The sequence below is a fragment of the Anopheles merus genome, chromosome 2R, assembly GCF_017562075.2.
Source record: "Anopheles merus strain MAF chromosome 2R, AmerM5.1, whole genome shotgun sequence".
In the NCBI taxonomy this organism is placed as follows: Eukaryota; Metazoa; Arthropoda; class Insecta; order Diptera; family Culicidae; genus Anopheles; species Anopheles merus.
The window spans coordinates 51,949,015-51,961,180 of NC_054082.1; the positions used below are offsets into that span (position 1 = coordinate 51,949,015).

Here is a 12,166-nt window from a genome sequence, read left to right on the forward strand (position 1 = left end):
AAATCCACGAACAAAATAAATTTTCAATCGTGTACACCCTTGTGGATCTCATTTGACTACTACAGATCTTAAGCTCTACAACTTGTATTGTTTATATTTTTGGAAGTTTTATTTCATGAATAAGTTGTCGTGATCATTAATGAAAAAACTGGCGAAAGAACGAGCATGAAAGCAATACAAAATATTGTTTTCTGGTGGTTTAAACATCCTGACACCAAAGCTGGAAAGACGGACACTTTGTTGCAAGGAAACATGGACACCGAATTTATAGATTTATTTTACTTCTTATATCAATTGGTGATGAATAGCTTTCTTCAAATACCTTAAATAAGGGTATTCCGAAGCTATAAACCAATCAGCAACTAGAGAAAGTATTGAAATAAGCGAGAAATGAAAAACCGGCCAAAATAGTAGCCATTCGTTATGCTATTACTCGCTCGACGCTGATGAAGCGCTTCTAGAAATCCAATATCTTGTCGCGACTTGGACAACTTTAAGCAATAAAAAGATGAGGCATTGATACGACATCGTTCAGGAATAGATGAGAAATTCGATGGGATTACAAATATCCAATGTTGAATTTTGACATGGTGGAAAATGGATTAAACTATTAATAAGTCCATAAAAAAATACTAGGGTCGTGGTCTTTTCGCGGAGTAATTTCCTTAAAGGAAATTCTAGACTGTTGTTCTATAAGTTGGAGCAACGTCAGCTGTAAGTGTGCGATATTTCAATAATGCTTTAGATGCTGCATTCTACGATATATTAGAAGCGGTGCTTACAATTCCTAAAACCACGGCTGAATGAATCATCGTTGCAATAGGCCAAGAATTGGTTTATAAACGTACCAGGACCAGGAAAGCGATAGAATTTGTTAAAATACTGTAAAACTTTTCACTTTACAACGTTGTATACTTCCATCTTACCCGTGATGGTGTCCATCTTTCCCATATCAGGTGTCCGTCTTACCCGAAAAATTTCAAAACCGCGCGAAAAACATGTTTTTCATTCATAAAAAAAACGTTAAAATCGATGGAAACTTTAAAGTTTCAACAAATTTTCTGATAAAACATGAGTGTAAGATAATGTATGCACATTTTCATGGTCGTTGCACTTATATATCCCTAGATTTTTTACCATTTCCCTTAACGTGTCCGTCTTTACCTACCTTCCCCTAATCTTATGGTTTGAATGGGAACTTTTACATCAGGCTGCATGCAATTTGCTAATTAAAAATACCAAGAAGGAAGAAAAAGATTATAATATCCTTGCAGATAAAAGCATGATATCGATTTGCTATAGCTAAACACATCTTGTGAGTGCCATGACATTGGCCACTCCTGTACGGTCCGCTACTGACATCCACCGTAAACCGGATATAATTAAGTAGCAGCACGCACACATAAATTGAGCGCCCGAAGAAAATGGAGCAAAAGTTGTTCGCTATCACGTAATCGATTACGGCTCAATTAATCAAGTTAATTAATTAATTTAGCAATCATCAACGGCAGTCTCCCGTCAGGGGGAGAAGGGAGTATTAAAATGCGATCTTCTCCTCCCAAAACAGAGCTCTTGCTAACCCTCACAGCGTCAACTTCAAGCGAGTCCAAGTAACGGCAGCAAGTTAGATGTTAGAAAGTGAGAGTGACTATTCGGTAAATCCACGAACAAAATAAATTTTCAATCGTGTACACCCTTGTGGATCTCATTTGACTACTACAGATCTTAAGCTCTACAACTTGTATTGTTTATATTTTTGGAAGTTTTATTTCATGAATAAGTTGTCGTGATCATTAATGAAAAAAAATTAGAAAGTGAGAGTGACTATTCGGTAAAAACGCGTCTCAATGCTTCCAAGACCAAGACCGACCGCCCGCCCGAGTGCTGATGAATGGGGTTCAGAAATTTCCATCTCTAACGAACGCGGCTACATAAATCAAATTATCGGCTGATAGTGAAAATTATGAAATCGAAAGTGGAAATAGAGAGCGCACGGTGTCAGCTTCCCCACTGCTGCCCTGCTGTTGACGAGTTAGCATGAGCAACGGGTAACCAACGCAGTCGCTAATGAGCAACTCAGCAACTATTACGGGGGAAAACGAATTAAATACAATTAAAAAAAAGTTTATATGTTTTGAGTTTTATTTGTAGAAGTTGCTGTACATAACTCTTAAATGAAGATAGGAGGTATGCTAACCATGTAACCCTCGTGGATTTGTTTTGCTTTAGGGCCATTGTGTTAAAACTTACATTACATACTTTGTGCCCTATTGTACGAAGGTGACCGTCATGGTGCATTTAAGAAGCACAGAAACAAACACTCACAAATCCGATAAACCACGTTTCTGTTTAGTGGCGACGATAGTGCGCGACGATGCAGCTACCGAACTAAGCGGGGCAGACCGAATGTGTGTGTGTGTGTGGCCGCTGCACGTGTCTATGTGTGAACTCGTTTAGCGAGACATGAGTGCGAGAGTGGTGGATTATGTTGCACGAGGTGCGCTGCATCCGGCTGACTTTGCCGCGCTATTCTCCTCAAGGCTAAGACGATTTAGTGCCGATTCCACCAACAGCAGTGTCGGCTGCTGGCGCAACAACTCGCCCAGAATGAGACGAATGTGCCGCGAGATCAAATTTCTGCGCCCGTGCAGGTCACAGTGAGTCAATGTTGCTGATGCGGTTGGTTCTTCTACCTAGAAAGATTGCTGCCACCTTCAGAGATTGTGGATGATTCACAACTTTCCATGGACACAATGCTAGTGTGCCAACTGCGGGGTGGTAGTCCGACATCGGAATATTAACTATGGACTTCTTCAACTACTGGTTTAAGAATACGTATGAATTACAGTACCCCGTGTGTTGCTGGTTGTACGTTGGGCTCTTGTCCAGTTGTGGGCTTTCCTTGGCGGTAGGTATGGGAAGCGTTGGAAAGATATGGCACAAAACTACCTAAACCGGTCACAGAAACCCTACAACTTCTTATTTATAACGACGTCTCGAATGAAGTTTACAAGCTGATCCTTAAGATAGTGCTGAACTAAACAACATAGTCAAGCAACTTATCGGTTGTTCAGTAAATCAATCTGACCCGTCACACCCCCGACCCCCAAGAGAATGAGTATGAGTGTGAGAAGTTTGTCTGGTGTCTGTCGTGCTGAAGTATCTAGTGGAGATCGGACGGCAAGCGAGAGAGAATGGTTTATTTTTGATGCTGCAAGTATCTACTTTGGCGAGTGCGCTGTGTATTTGTCCATTAGAAGATGCAAGCTAATGCGTTGAATGCATTTATCCTATTTTTGGAAGGCGAAAGATATATTCTTGGATAGTTCCTGCTGTGTGTTCTGGCGAGTTATTTTGATTCCCGTTTAAATATACATTGCTTAACTTTTGCTATGTTCGTGTGAAGGAAGTGCTATTTCCAATGTTTAAAGTTATTCTGCATGGTGTTTTTCATTTTTGCAATTCTCTTTCATTCTTGTAGAAATCAACACGGCATAATGGTTGCTTGTTGCACGAAATATCCTAAACATTGTTGATACAGTTTTTTGGCAAATTTAAATGTGTTTGCTTCGAATTGATTTGAGTAATTGCGTAAATAAATCACTTCCTCTGGATCTCAAAACTTTAACCTCGCATAATTTAAACACAGCGTAGCAGCAGCGGCGGCGGCATCCTTGTCCCTTATTTATGGGCAATTCAGTCCTTCTCAAAATTCACCCTGCCCATCCAGGATGAAGAAATCAATACTTCAGGCTTCTTCTTCGTCGTCTTGTGAAAGGTATAATGTGCATTCTCGGACGGCGTACGGAAAGTAGGCAACGCACGACGTATGAAGAGGGATCGTTCAATTAGGCAAGATTCAGGACCGGCAATTCGATCGGCTTCTTTTATATCGCCGTGTTGTTGCCTGCTCTATTATCTTTAGGCTTCATCTTGCACTGCACACTTGCAAAATGGCAGGGAGGAGTTGGGGGGTTTGGTAAATCGATTGGGGCTGGTCTTTACCGCTGCAACATTGCAGCCACACACAGATACAGTATCCGTGTCACCGAAAGACTTTGCCCGCCAGCGGTCAAGTCTGCCCTGCAACAAACCGGTTCCAGGCACTCGTCGATTTCCAAGAATCATGCCTCACTTCGAAACCAAGCCCTCCCTTCCCTGTTTCCCCAAACCACGGACGAAAACCGATGCCAAACCACCGTTGACCACCCCCAGGGGCCGAGCTCGGTGACTGTTGTGAGAGAGTCTCATTTCTTATGCGCTGCGCAGCGTTCGCAGTAGAACGAACGCGATTCTTGTGCACGGGGGCGCACGGGAAACAGTCATCAACAACAGGCCCTCGTCAAGGTGCCCTACCTACCTGCCCTCCGTTATGCTGAACCCTCTCTGGTCGACAGAGGAGCTCCCTTTTCTGACTACTTCAGACATCTTCTGCAGCACCCTGCGGGTTAGATCGCGACGCAGCAGATCTGCTGCTGAAGATCTTCTTCGTAAAAAACCGAAAAAGTCAGACTTGGACGAAATGTTGTTCGGTCCCAACGGCAACAAAACCAGTTTGCTGACCTGATTCTGCTGAAGAGAGCAGGCCGCTAGGGCAGAAGGACCAACTACGGTTGTGTTCGCTTTAGTTTGCCGATCGTTGGGATCGATCTCTGTTGATGCGCTTAGCACTTCCGCAGTGATGCCCGTTCTTTGGTACGTTCATTTGGATATCTTGGATGGATGTCCCTTAAATCCTGAAAAAAATGTGCTGCAAGAAAGTGTTTAGCGCGATAGTAATAAATTAAATTAAAATGGCATGTTCATACCCTGCATGATGCCACTGCACTACATGAGAGCTTCGTTTTCATTTTCACTTTAATGTCTAATCCATACCGTCCGGCTAAGGGAAATGGATTGGTGCCATAAGTCACGCATATGTTACCACCGTCATGTGAGGTGCGCCAAGATGCACAACCTTTCTATTTCTTTACCACGTTTATGATTTTAAGCAAATAGTAATACGAATAACAAAAGATCTTTTGATCCTGAGCTTACTTACAAACAAGTAGAGTTTTTGTAATTCATTTCTAATGCCAACATCGCGCTAAATACAAACTTGCGACGAGCGCGTTCGTTTGTTTCGCTTTTCTATTTTCGTTTACTCGCCCAGCTAGTCAATCTGTTCAATCTCGCACCACCAAAGTAGAGATCCCGCCCTCCATCTCAGTGAGTTTACTCATGAAGTCAATCACAGATAGCAATTGCACGCTGGTGGTGTGTACAAATAACGCAATTCCAAGACAGTCGTCGGTTATGTTTTAGAGTGGATTTGCACACCGAACCGCAAGACAAAATGAACAAAGAGCAATGACCACAACGCGTCGTACCGTCCACCACCGGCGTGTCGAGGAATGTTTTCAGCATTAGCACACGCGACTGTTATGCTCCTACGGCCATTAGAGGTGTTTAGTGTCGTAGAAATACGTGTATGCAAGTTGTCTGCCATGTCAGCTGTTATTCGGTGCCAATGTCATTTGTCTTTATGACCCTTTAATGGCCTTTAAACTGTTCGCTCGGGGAGGGCTACACGTTGCAGATATGCTTAAGACCCTTGGAATTTATGTCTCAATCGCTTATTCGGATCTATTTTCCAAAACGCAATGGGAAGAAAATCACTTAATTTGTTTGAAATGATTTATTTTCATACATATGTTCTTATTTCCTCTTTCTGCTTTAATGAAATCAACCTAATAATGCACCTTCAGCTTAACGATGTATCTTCGTGCTTATTGCTTTCAATATTTTAAACGAATCAATGTCTAAGTTACGCAACAACAATGTATTTGGCTCATCTTTTTCGTGTACGATGTATAGATCCCCTTTAACGTCTTGCTCGATTTCATGATGACCCGCTTGTCATTGATGCCACACCCATCTGTGTCACGGGCACACACTCGAACTGCGATGATGCAAGGGTAGCTTCTTTTGCTGCCAGTACGATGCCACTACCGCAGTGCAAACTTCGTCGGGTCATCGATCAACCCAGCGGCGGCCTCGTTTGGTAGTTTATTGCAACCAGTGTATTGAACGGCGCACGGAAAGGGGCAACGTGTGTCATTCGTTGATCGAGTCCTTCCTTCTGCAGCTTCCCAACGCCACCAACCGTACCGCCAGCCCAATTTCTCGTCTCCCCACCGTACACGGCGGTCTCCATGGTAGTTTCACGCCAAATTCAATTATGGAACTGTCGATTCCATAATTTCTGCTTCGGGGAGGTTTGCCGAAGGCGTTTCATCATCATAATAGTCTTCTCGCGATCGTTTGACGGGAGTTTGGGGCGGGTAGACGGGTCAGAGCTTGGAGCTGGAGAATAAAACTGGTTGCACTCTAATTTGCATGCAGCCGCGTCGTGGCAGTGCGTCGTTGTTCTGTGAATGAGTTCATGGAAAAAGGTTTTCCACCTCATCTGGTGCGCCCGGCAATACCAGTAGTTGTTTGCCTGCCAGTAGCATTGCGCTCGCTTGCCGCACCAACCTTGCGGGGGTATATGCTGCCGTGTGTTGTTGAAGTGGTGGCCAATTGGATAATTTCAAACCCATCAAACGAGAAGTAGCACATGTACGCCAGGTAGAAGCATTCTTAGTGTGTCTGTGTGAGTGTATGTGTTTGGAGTGCTGTGTCGGCGCGAGTAATGGCCGGCATGTTTAACTTGACGTCAAACGCGGCGAAACGTTGATGATGGTGGTGTTCCAGAGGTTCGTCGCCTAGCGGATTTGGAGGCCGTTGAAGTTCTTTGTTGTATGCAATGTCGCAAGCCCAAAATCGCTCGCAAGGCGAAAGCACGATCGTGTTGTTTCTTCGCTTCAAACCAAACGACCGATCACTTTCGGCCGAGGTCGATGGTCGCATTTGGAGTGGTGCATGAAGGAGTTTTAACTGTTTGCTGTTGGTTGTTCGTTTCGTGCTGGACTTGATCCATTCTACGTTCTCATTTGAATGGCTTCATTTTCGGGTTGTGGTGCGGGCGTCTCCAAGGTCTTCCAGCTGCTTGCTCTCACTTATTAATCCCGTTGGTGTGGTTTGGCCTAGCAGCATGTTTTATTTCTTTCTTTTTTGTCTCGTAAGCTGTTGGCACGGCCAATCGGCACTACGATATTGTCATGATTTCTTTCCAACACACGGGCCCGGCTCTCTATGACTCACATGGTCGGGCGCTGCCCAGCGATAGTGTGTGAAGCGTGAAGAAAAATCGCGCTCAACTGTCCCAACCCTCCGAAAGCCCTTGCTGTCTGTACGCTGGCTGCAAACCGCAGCTCGTTTGCCCAGCTCGAGTGGACGGCGAACTCCTCCTAAGACACGTTATGTGTTGGGAGCGAAAATGTTGATGTGAAACAACAACCGCAACCACCACCATCCCTCGGTGGCGTTTGTTTGCGCTGGCGTTTAGGGGTAGCGTATCTTTCTCTTCGTTTTTCTTTGTTTCCTTTTTTTCGGAGGTCTTAACCGCAGAAGATTGTCTTTTGCAGCGTATATTTATATGTTTATTTATGCTTTGTTAGATTGAAGACGCGAATTGTACCTTCTATTTTCACGTCTTTCCATGTCGCCACATACACATTTCTCCTCGCATTTACCGGAAGGAGAGGAGGGTCTGTGTTGTTACGTTCATATTCTGTGAGTTGTGCTTTTTGCTTCGTTCTCACAACAATTCATGCTTCATTATTTTGTACTTTGGTTGGGGTGTCTTTTTTATGGTGCTATGATGGTGCCTTTTTTCTCCCACTGTCTTCACTGCCGCCATGTTTGCCTCCTCAAAAGATGCGAGGGATTTTGTGTGTGTCCGCAGGTGTGTTTGTTTCTCGAAAACAGAGGTTCGGTTTTTTTTTGCTACATATACCTTACGAATGGCGCAGATTTGGGGTTTGTGGTTAAGACCTTTTGTCATTGTTATTGTACACCAAAACATTCACTACCTTTTCTTTTTGTGGAGCTTCCTTTCAAACGTTTGGCGATGAGAGGAAACGGCTTGGCAGTGAAAAGCGATAATTTTAATATTCCGTCGCAATCTGTGTTAAATTGTACTGATGTCATCTTTCTTTTGTTGCGATGTGCTGGTGTACCTCATAATCCACCGTGTGTCTAATGTGGTAGGTGAGATACGCTACGTGAACGGTGGTTCATAACTCTGATGTCTTCTTTCAAGTTTCGCGACGTGGGCACACCTACACCACGTGTCGTCGAATATGGAAACGAAATGAAAAGGATGAGCTTTTTTTAATTTACTTTCACGTCTCTGTGGCTATGGTTTGTGTGGTTTGGAAACCGCAGTACGGGCGACAGCGCATTGTAATTTACGACGTGTGCTATTACCGCAATTAACGGAGGTGTGGAAAATTGTTGACGAATTGTTCCTTAGTAATGCGTAGGTACTGACTGAACGTGATAGACAGAAAGGCCGGAACATTTATACATGAGTCATTTTCATAAAATAATGTGTGTGGCTAATATGATGCTTAAGACTTTAAATTACTAAAGTAATGTATACAATTCATTTAAATGCTCCCAATCCTCAAGACACGAATTAACATAAAAAGTCACTGCTTGTAGTCGCTAACTGGAATACAACATCAAGTAATGGTTGATTGTTTTCGACACTTATCGTTACGAAAGGTTTATACAACATTTCAGAGAGTTTCCACTCTAAATGATATCTTCAACACTCTTCAATTCTTAAGAACAGTAGACACAACACACTCCAACAGGCAACCAAAATCACGGCACAAACTCTTCGTGTTATGTTCTCGGGAGCATTTTTTTAAGTGAGGAGTGAGAAGATTCTCGTAGCAGCGTCCACCAAATGATGGCCAGTTTGGCCGTTGTTTAAAAGTGTGGCTGTAGTAGCGCCAGAGAACTGTTGGAAGTTTATTGCCCCTCGTAAATCATATCATTAACCTGAATTGCAAGGTTTCACATTACAGCGCCAGCGTCGGAATAAATCATGCACAGACGGATCCGATCATAATGTTAGGCTTTCCTGGGATTTCTTGCTCTCTTGGAAGGTATTGTGAAGCGTTCCGAGATTAGGGCGCAATCCGTATCCGTTGTTCTTTGTAACGGATCTTTTCATTCTAGTGAAGAACAATCGACGGACCTTTTGTTACATAAGCACACTCTGCACGAACAAACCAACGATAGAATTGTAGAATTAGAGCTAGGATTATAAAAAATAATTGTAAAATAGCCTATATCCTATGATCTTATGAATTTTTTTGTCGATGCTGTTTTTGTTCCGTTCATCGAAAAGTCTTGCTTTGTTCTCAAGTAAAATGAGAGAAAACTCTGATTCTAACGGTTCATTTACCTGGGACTAGACATCCATTCCAGTGTGTTCTGTTGTAGGTCAAATGTTGGATAACAACAGCAGCAGTAGCAGCAGCAAGTCCCTTAGAGTGTATGCTAATCGGTTTTCTTTACTCCGCGTGTATGATACGGTGGGTCATTCCGAACGCGAAGCTTTGATGGCGCCATCTGCCAGGAACGTTACGGTTGCTGACCGTTAATAGCGGGTACGCCAGAGCAGTGAGAAGGAAGGGACTACCACTAAAACAAAGTACCGCATGGTCAATGAGCTTGTATGGCGATATGTGCGCTTGCACGCGGGGATGCTAATGGAGCTTTCTCCATTACAGCAAGTAGTAGTGTGTTTTGATAACACTATCCAGCCTATGCGGGGCTAGTAGCTGTTACGAAGCTGACACGAAATCGCTCGGTGAAAAGTGCTCCTCCATGTGTGTTGATGCACATGGACCATTTTGCTCGCCCGCCCGATCACCGATTGCCGATAAGTGTGTGTTGGTGTTGTGATTCTTGTTTTGTAGACTGCAAGAAGAGGGGTTTGTTATTATTATTATTATTTTTTAATTCACTTTCCGCTGCTGCAGTTCAGTGTACACTCGACGCGGGCTATGTTCATCATCAAGTTTTATTGGCCAGGATTTCCACACGAATCCGGTATATCCGGAACGATCGCTCGATGTGCACGCTACATCAGTAGAGGACACACTCACATACGCGTCTGCTGGACGGTGACACATCTCGTATGGTAATAAAGTAATTAAACTAATGATTATTTCCGCCCTGCTTTGTCAGCGAAGAGACTCACAGTTAACTGTGCTCGTTGTTGCTGCTGCTGTTTGTTTACGCTTACTCGGCACGATAAATCCACTCCGGGCTCTCCAGTGTCCCGGACACTTTCAGCATGGACACTTGCACGGGGCACGTTTACTGCCATCATTTGTATGATGAGGATGATTTCACCTTAGAGGGCCACACTCGAATGTTTTATATCTCGCCCTTTTTAATTCGTCCCTTTTCTGCCACAACGTAATTTTCGGCTCTCACTACAACTGAAGTATTTTGTCGACATTGAACGTCAATTAGAGTGCGAGGCAATTTTCTATTTGTTTTGCCCCTCACACAAAGTTGCCGCTAAACTACAAAATTAATTGAAGCTTATTACATATGGTTATATACTACATTCCACTTTTCAGGGGTAATTATTTATGTATATTTTTAAAGCATTTTACAAAAAAATACTGCAAATTGATGTCCAGAGTCCAGAGACTATTTGCACTATCAAATCTATTATCACAAAACATGCTGGATATTATCAGTAAAACTCAAATGAATCGTTATAAACTTTCAATAAAAAACCTATTATAAGTTCGCTCTCAAAACAGTTATCTGTGTAGCGCTTTTGTCAAGTTTAGAAGGAAATTGTGCCAGAGATTCAATCAACGGTGTCGTATCATTTGCACTACGTTGCGATCAGACCATAATGTAGGCCATCTCTTATCGGACAACACCATCACCGACAAGCTCCCTGGGCCAATCGCTAATCTGCATGCTGTTGTGCTCATCCGAGAACAAGATATACCAGAATAACCGTTCAAACAGGTGGTGGCGGCATGATGCGGCACCGGTACATAGTGGCGTGTAATTAATTTTTACCGTTCGAAATTGTTTACCGATCTTAATCTCTCCCATACGGACATGTTCGTGAACAGTGTTAGTAGTTGTGGCGAATCTGATGTATTGCTAATAGTTGTTGTTTTGATTTTATTCATTTAACATTAACACTACTTTTTACGTCTTGAATGTGTGTTTTTTTGTGATATACCTATACGTACTTATCTTATAAGAAGCTTTTGTGCTTTAACTCCATTACGAGATGTATCCATATATGGTAAAAATACATTACTCAATCACATCAAACGCTGTCGTCTGTCTGTGCAGCTCAACAACACGCCGTAGGGTCGGTTCGGAATAAAGAACTTGTTTCCCGCCATTTCCGGTCGCTTGAGTTCCTCCATGAGGCGCTCGAGGTCCATATCCATAAATAATCGTGGTGGTCGTTGTTGGGCTGATTGGCAACAAGCCATATAATACGGAAGAGCAGCAGGACTGTTTGGGCCTGTCAGGAGAAGAAGGCTAAAACTTACTTCCGACTCAAGCATAAACCATTCAGCAACCGGCAGTTTGTTCCTTTTAGCGCTTCGAAAGCTAGCGATCTCCCTTTCGTATTTGTACACCGTGTGCTGAGCCTCCGATCATCAAAAAAGGAGATACCCCTCCCCTCCTTGCCAAGCTGGGAAGGTCTTAATAGTATTCCCCTATCATCCGGTAGTTTGTGGAATTACAAGAATTATTGTAAACATCACGTTTCGACGACTTCATCTAAAAGGTGAGAAGAGAAAAGAAACCATAAACGATTTCTCTGGCTGCGACGGATTCATTCATGGATTGGTTGCAGAATAGCACCGACCTTTACTATCCTTGACGGGGAAAGGGAACTAGCTGGTATATGTGTGTGTGTGTTTGGGTAAATTGCCATCTACCAAGGCTATGATATGGTAAGGAAGGAAAGAATAATAAAATCACTGCGGATCACTGCGGCGGAAGGTTTGTGTTGTATAAAAACTGAAGGTAACAGTCCATAACAGAGACAGTTACTTTAGGCTGCTGTTGGTTGGTTCGTTGAATAAAAGTAAAAACATTAAACACTACCATCGCAGCTGTATCAAAGACCAAACTATAGTTTTGGGTTGGTAAGCGTCACGCACGCTACAGTGTCGGACAGCCCTAGCGCCGCACTCTCCGCCGATCAACAGCGGAAAAACAAGCG

General features: G+C 43.3%; 1 protein-coding gene across 3 annotated transcripts in view; it reads left to right on the top strand.

Annotated features, from left to right (window-relative positions):
• Positions 1-12,166, top strand: part of LOC121590567 (MICAL-like protein 1) — a 36,424-nt gene that overhangs the window by 10,586 nt on the left and 13,672 nt on the right. The gene's annotated exons all lie outside the window — the stretch shown is intronic.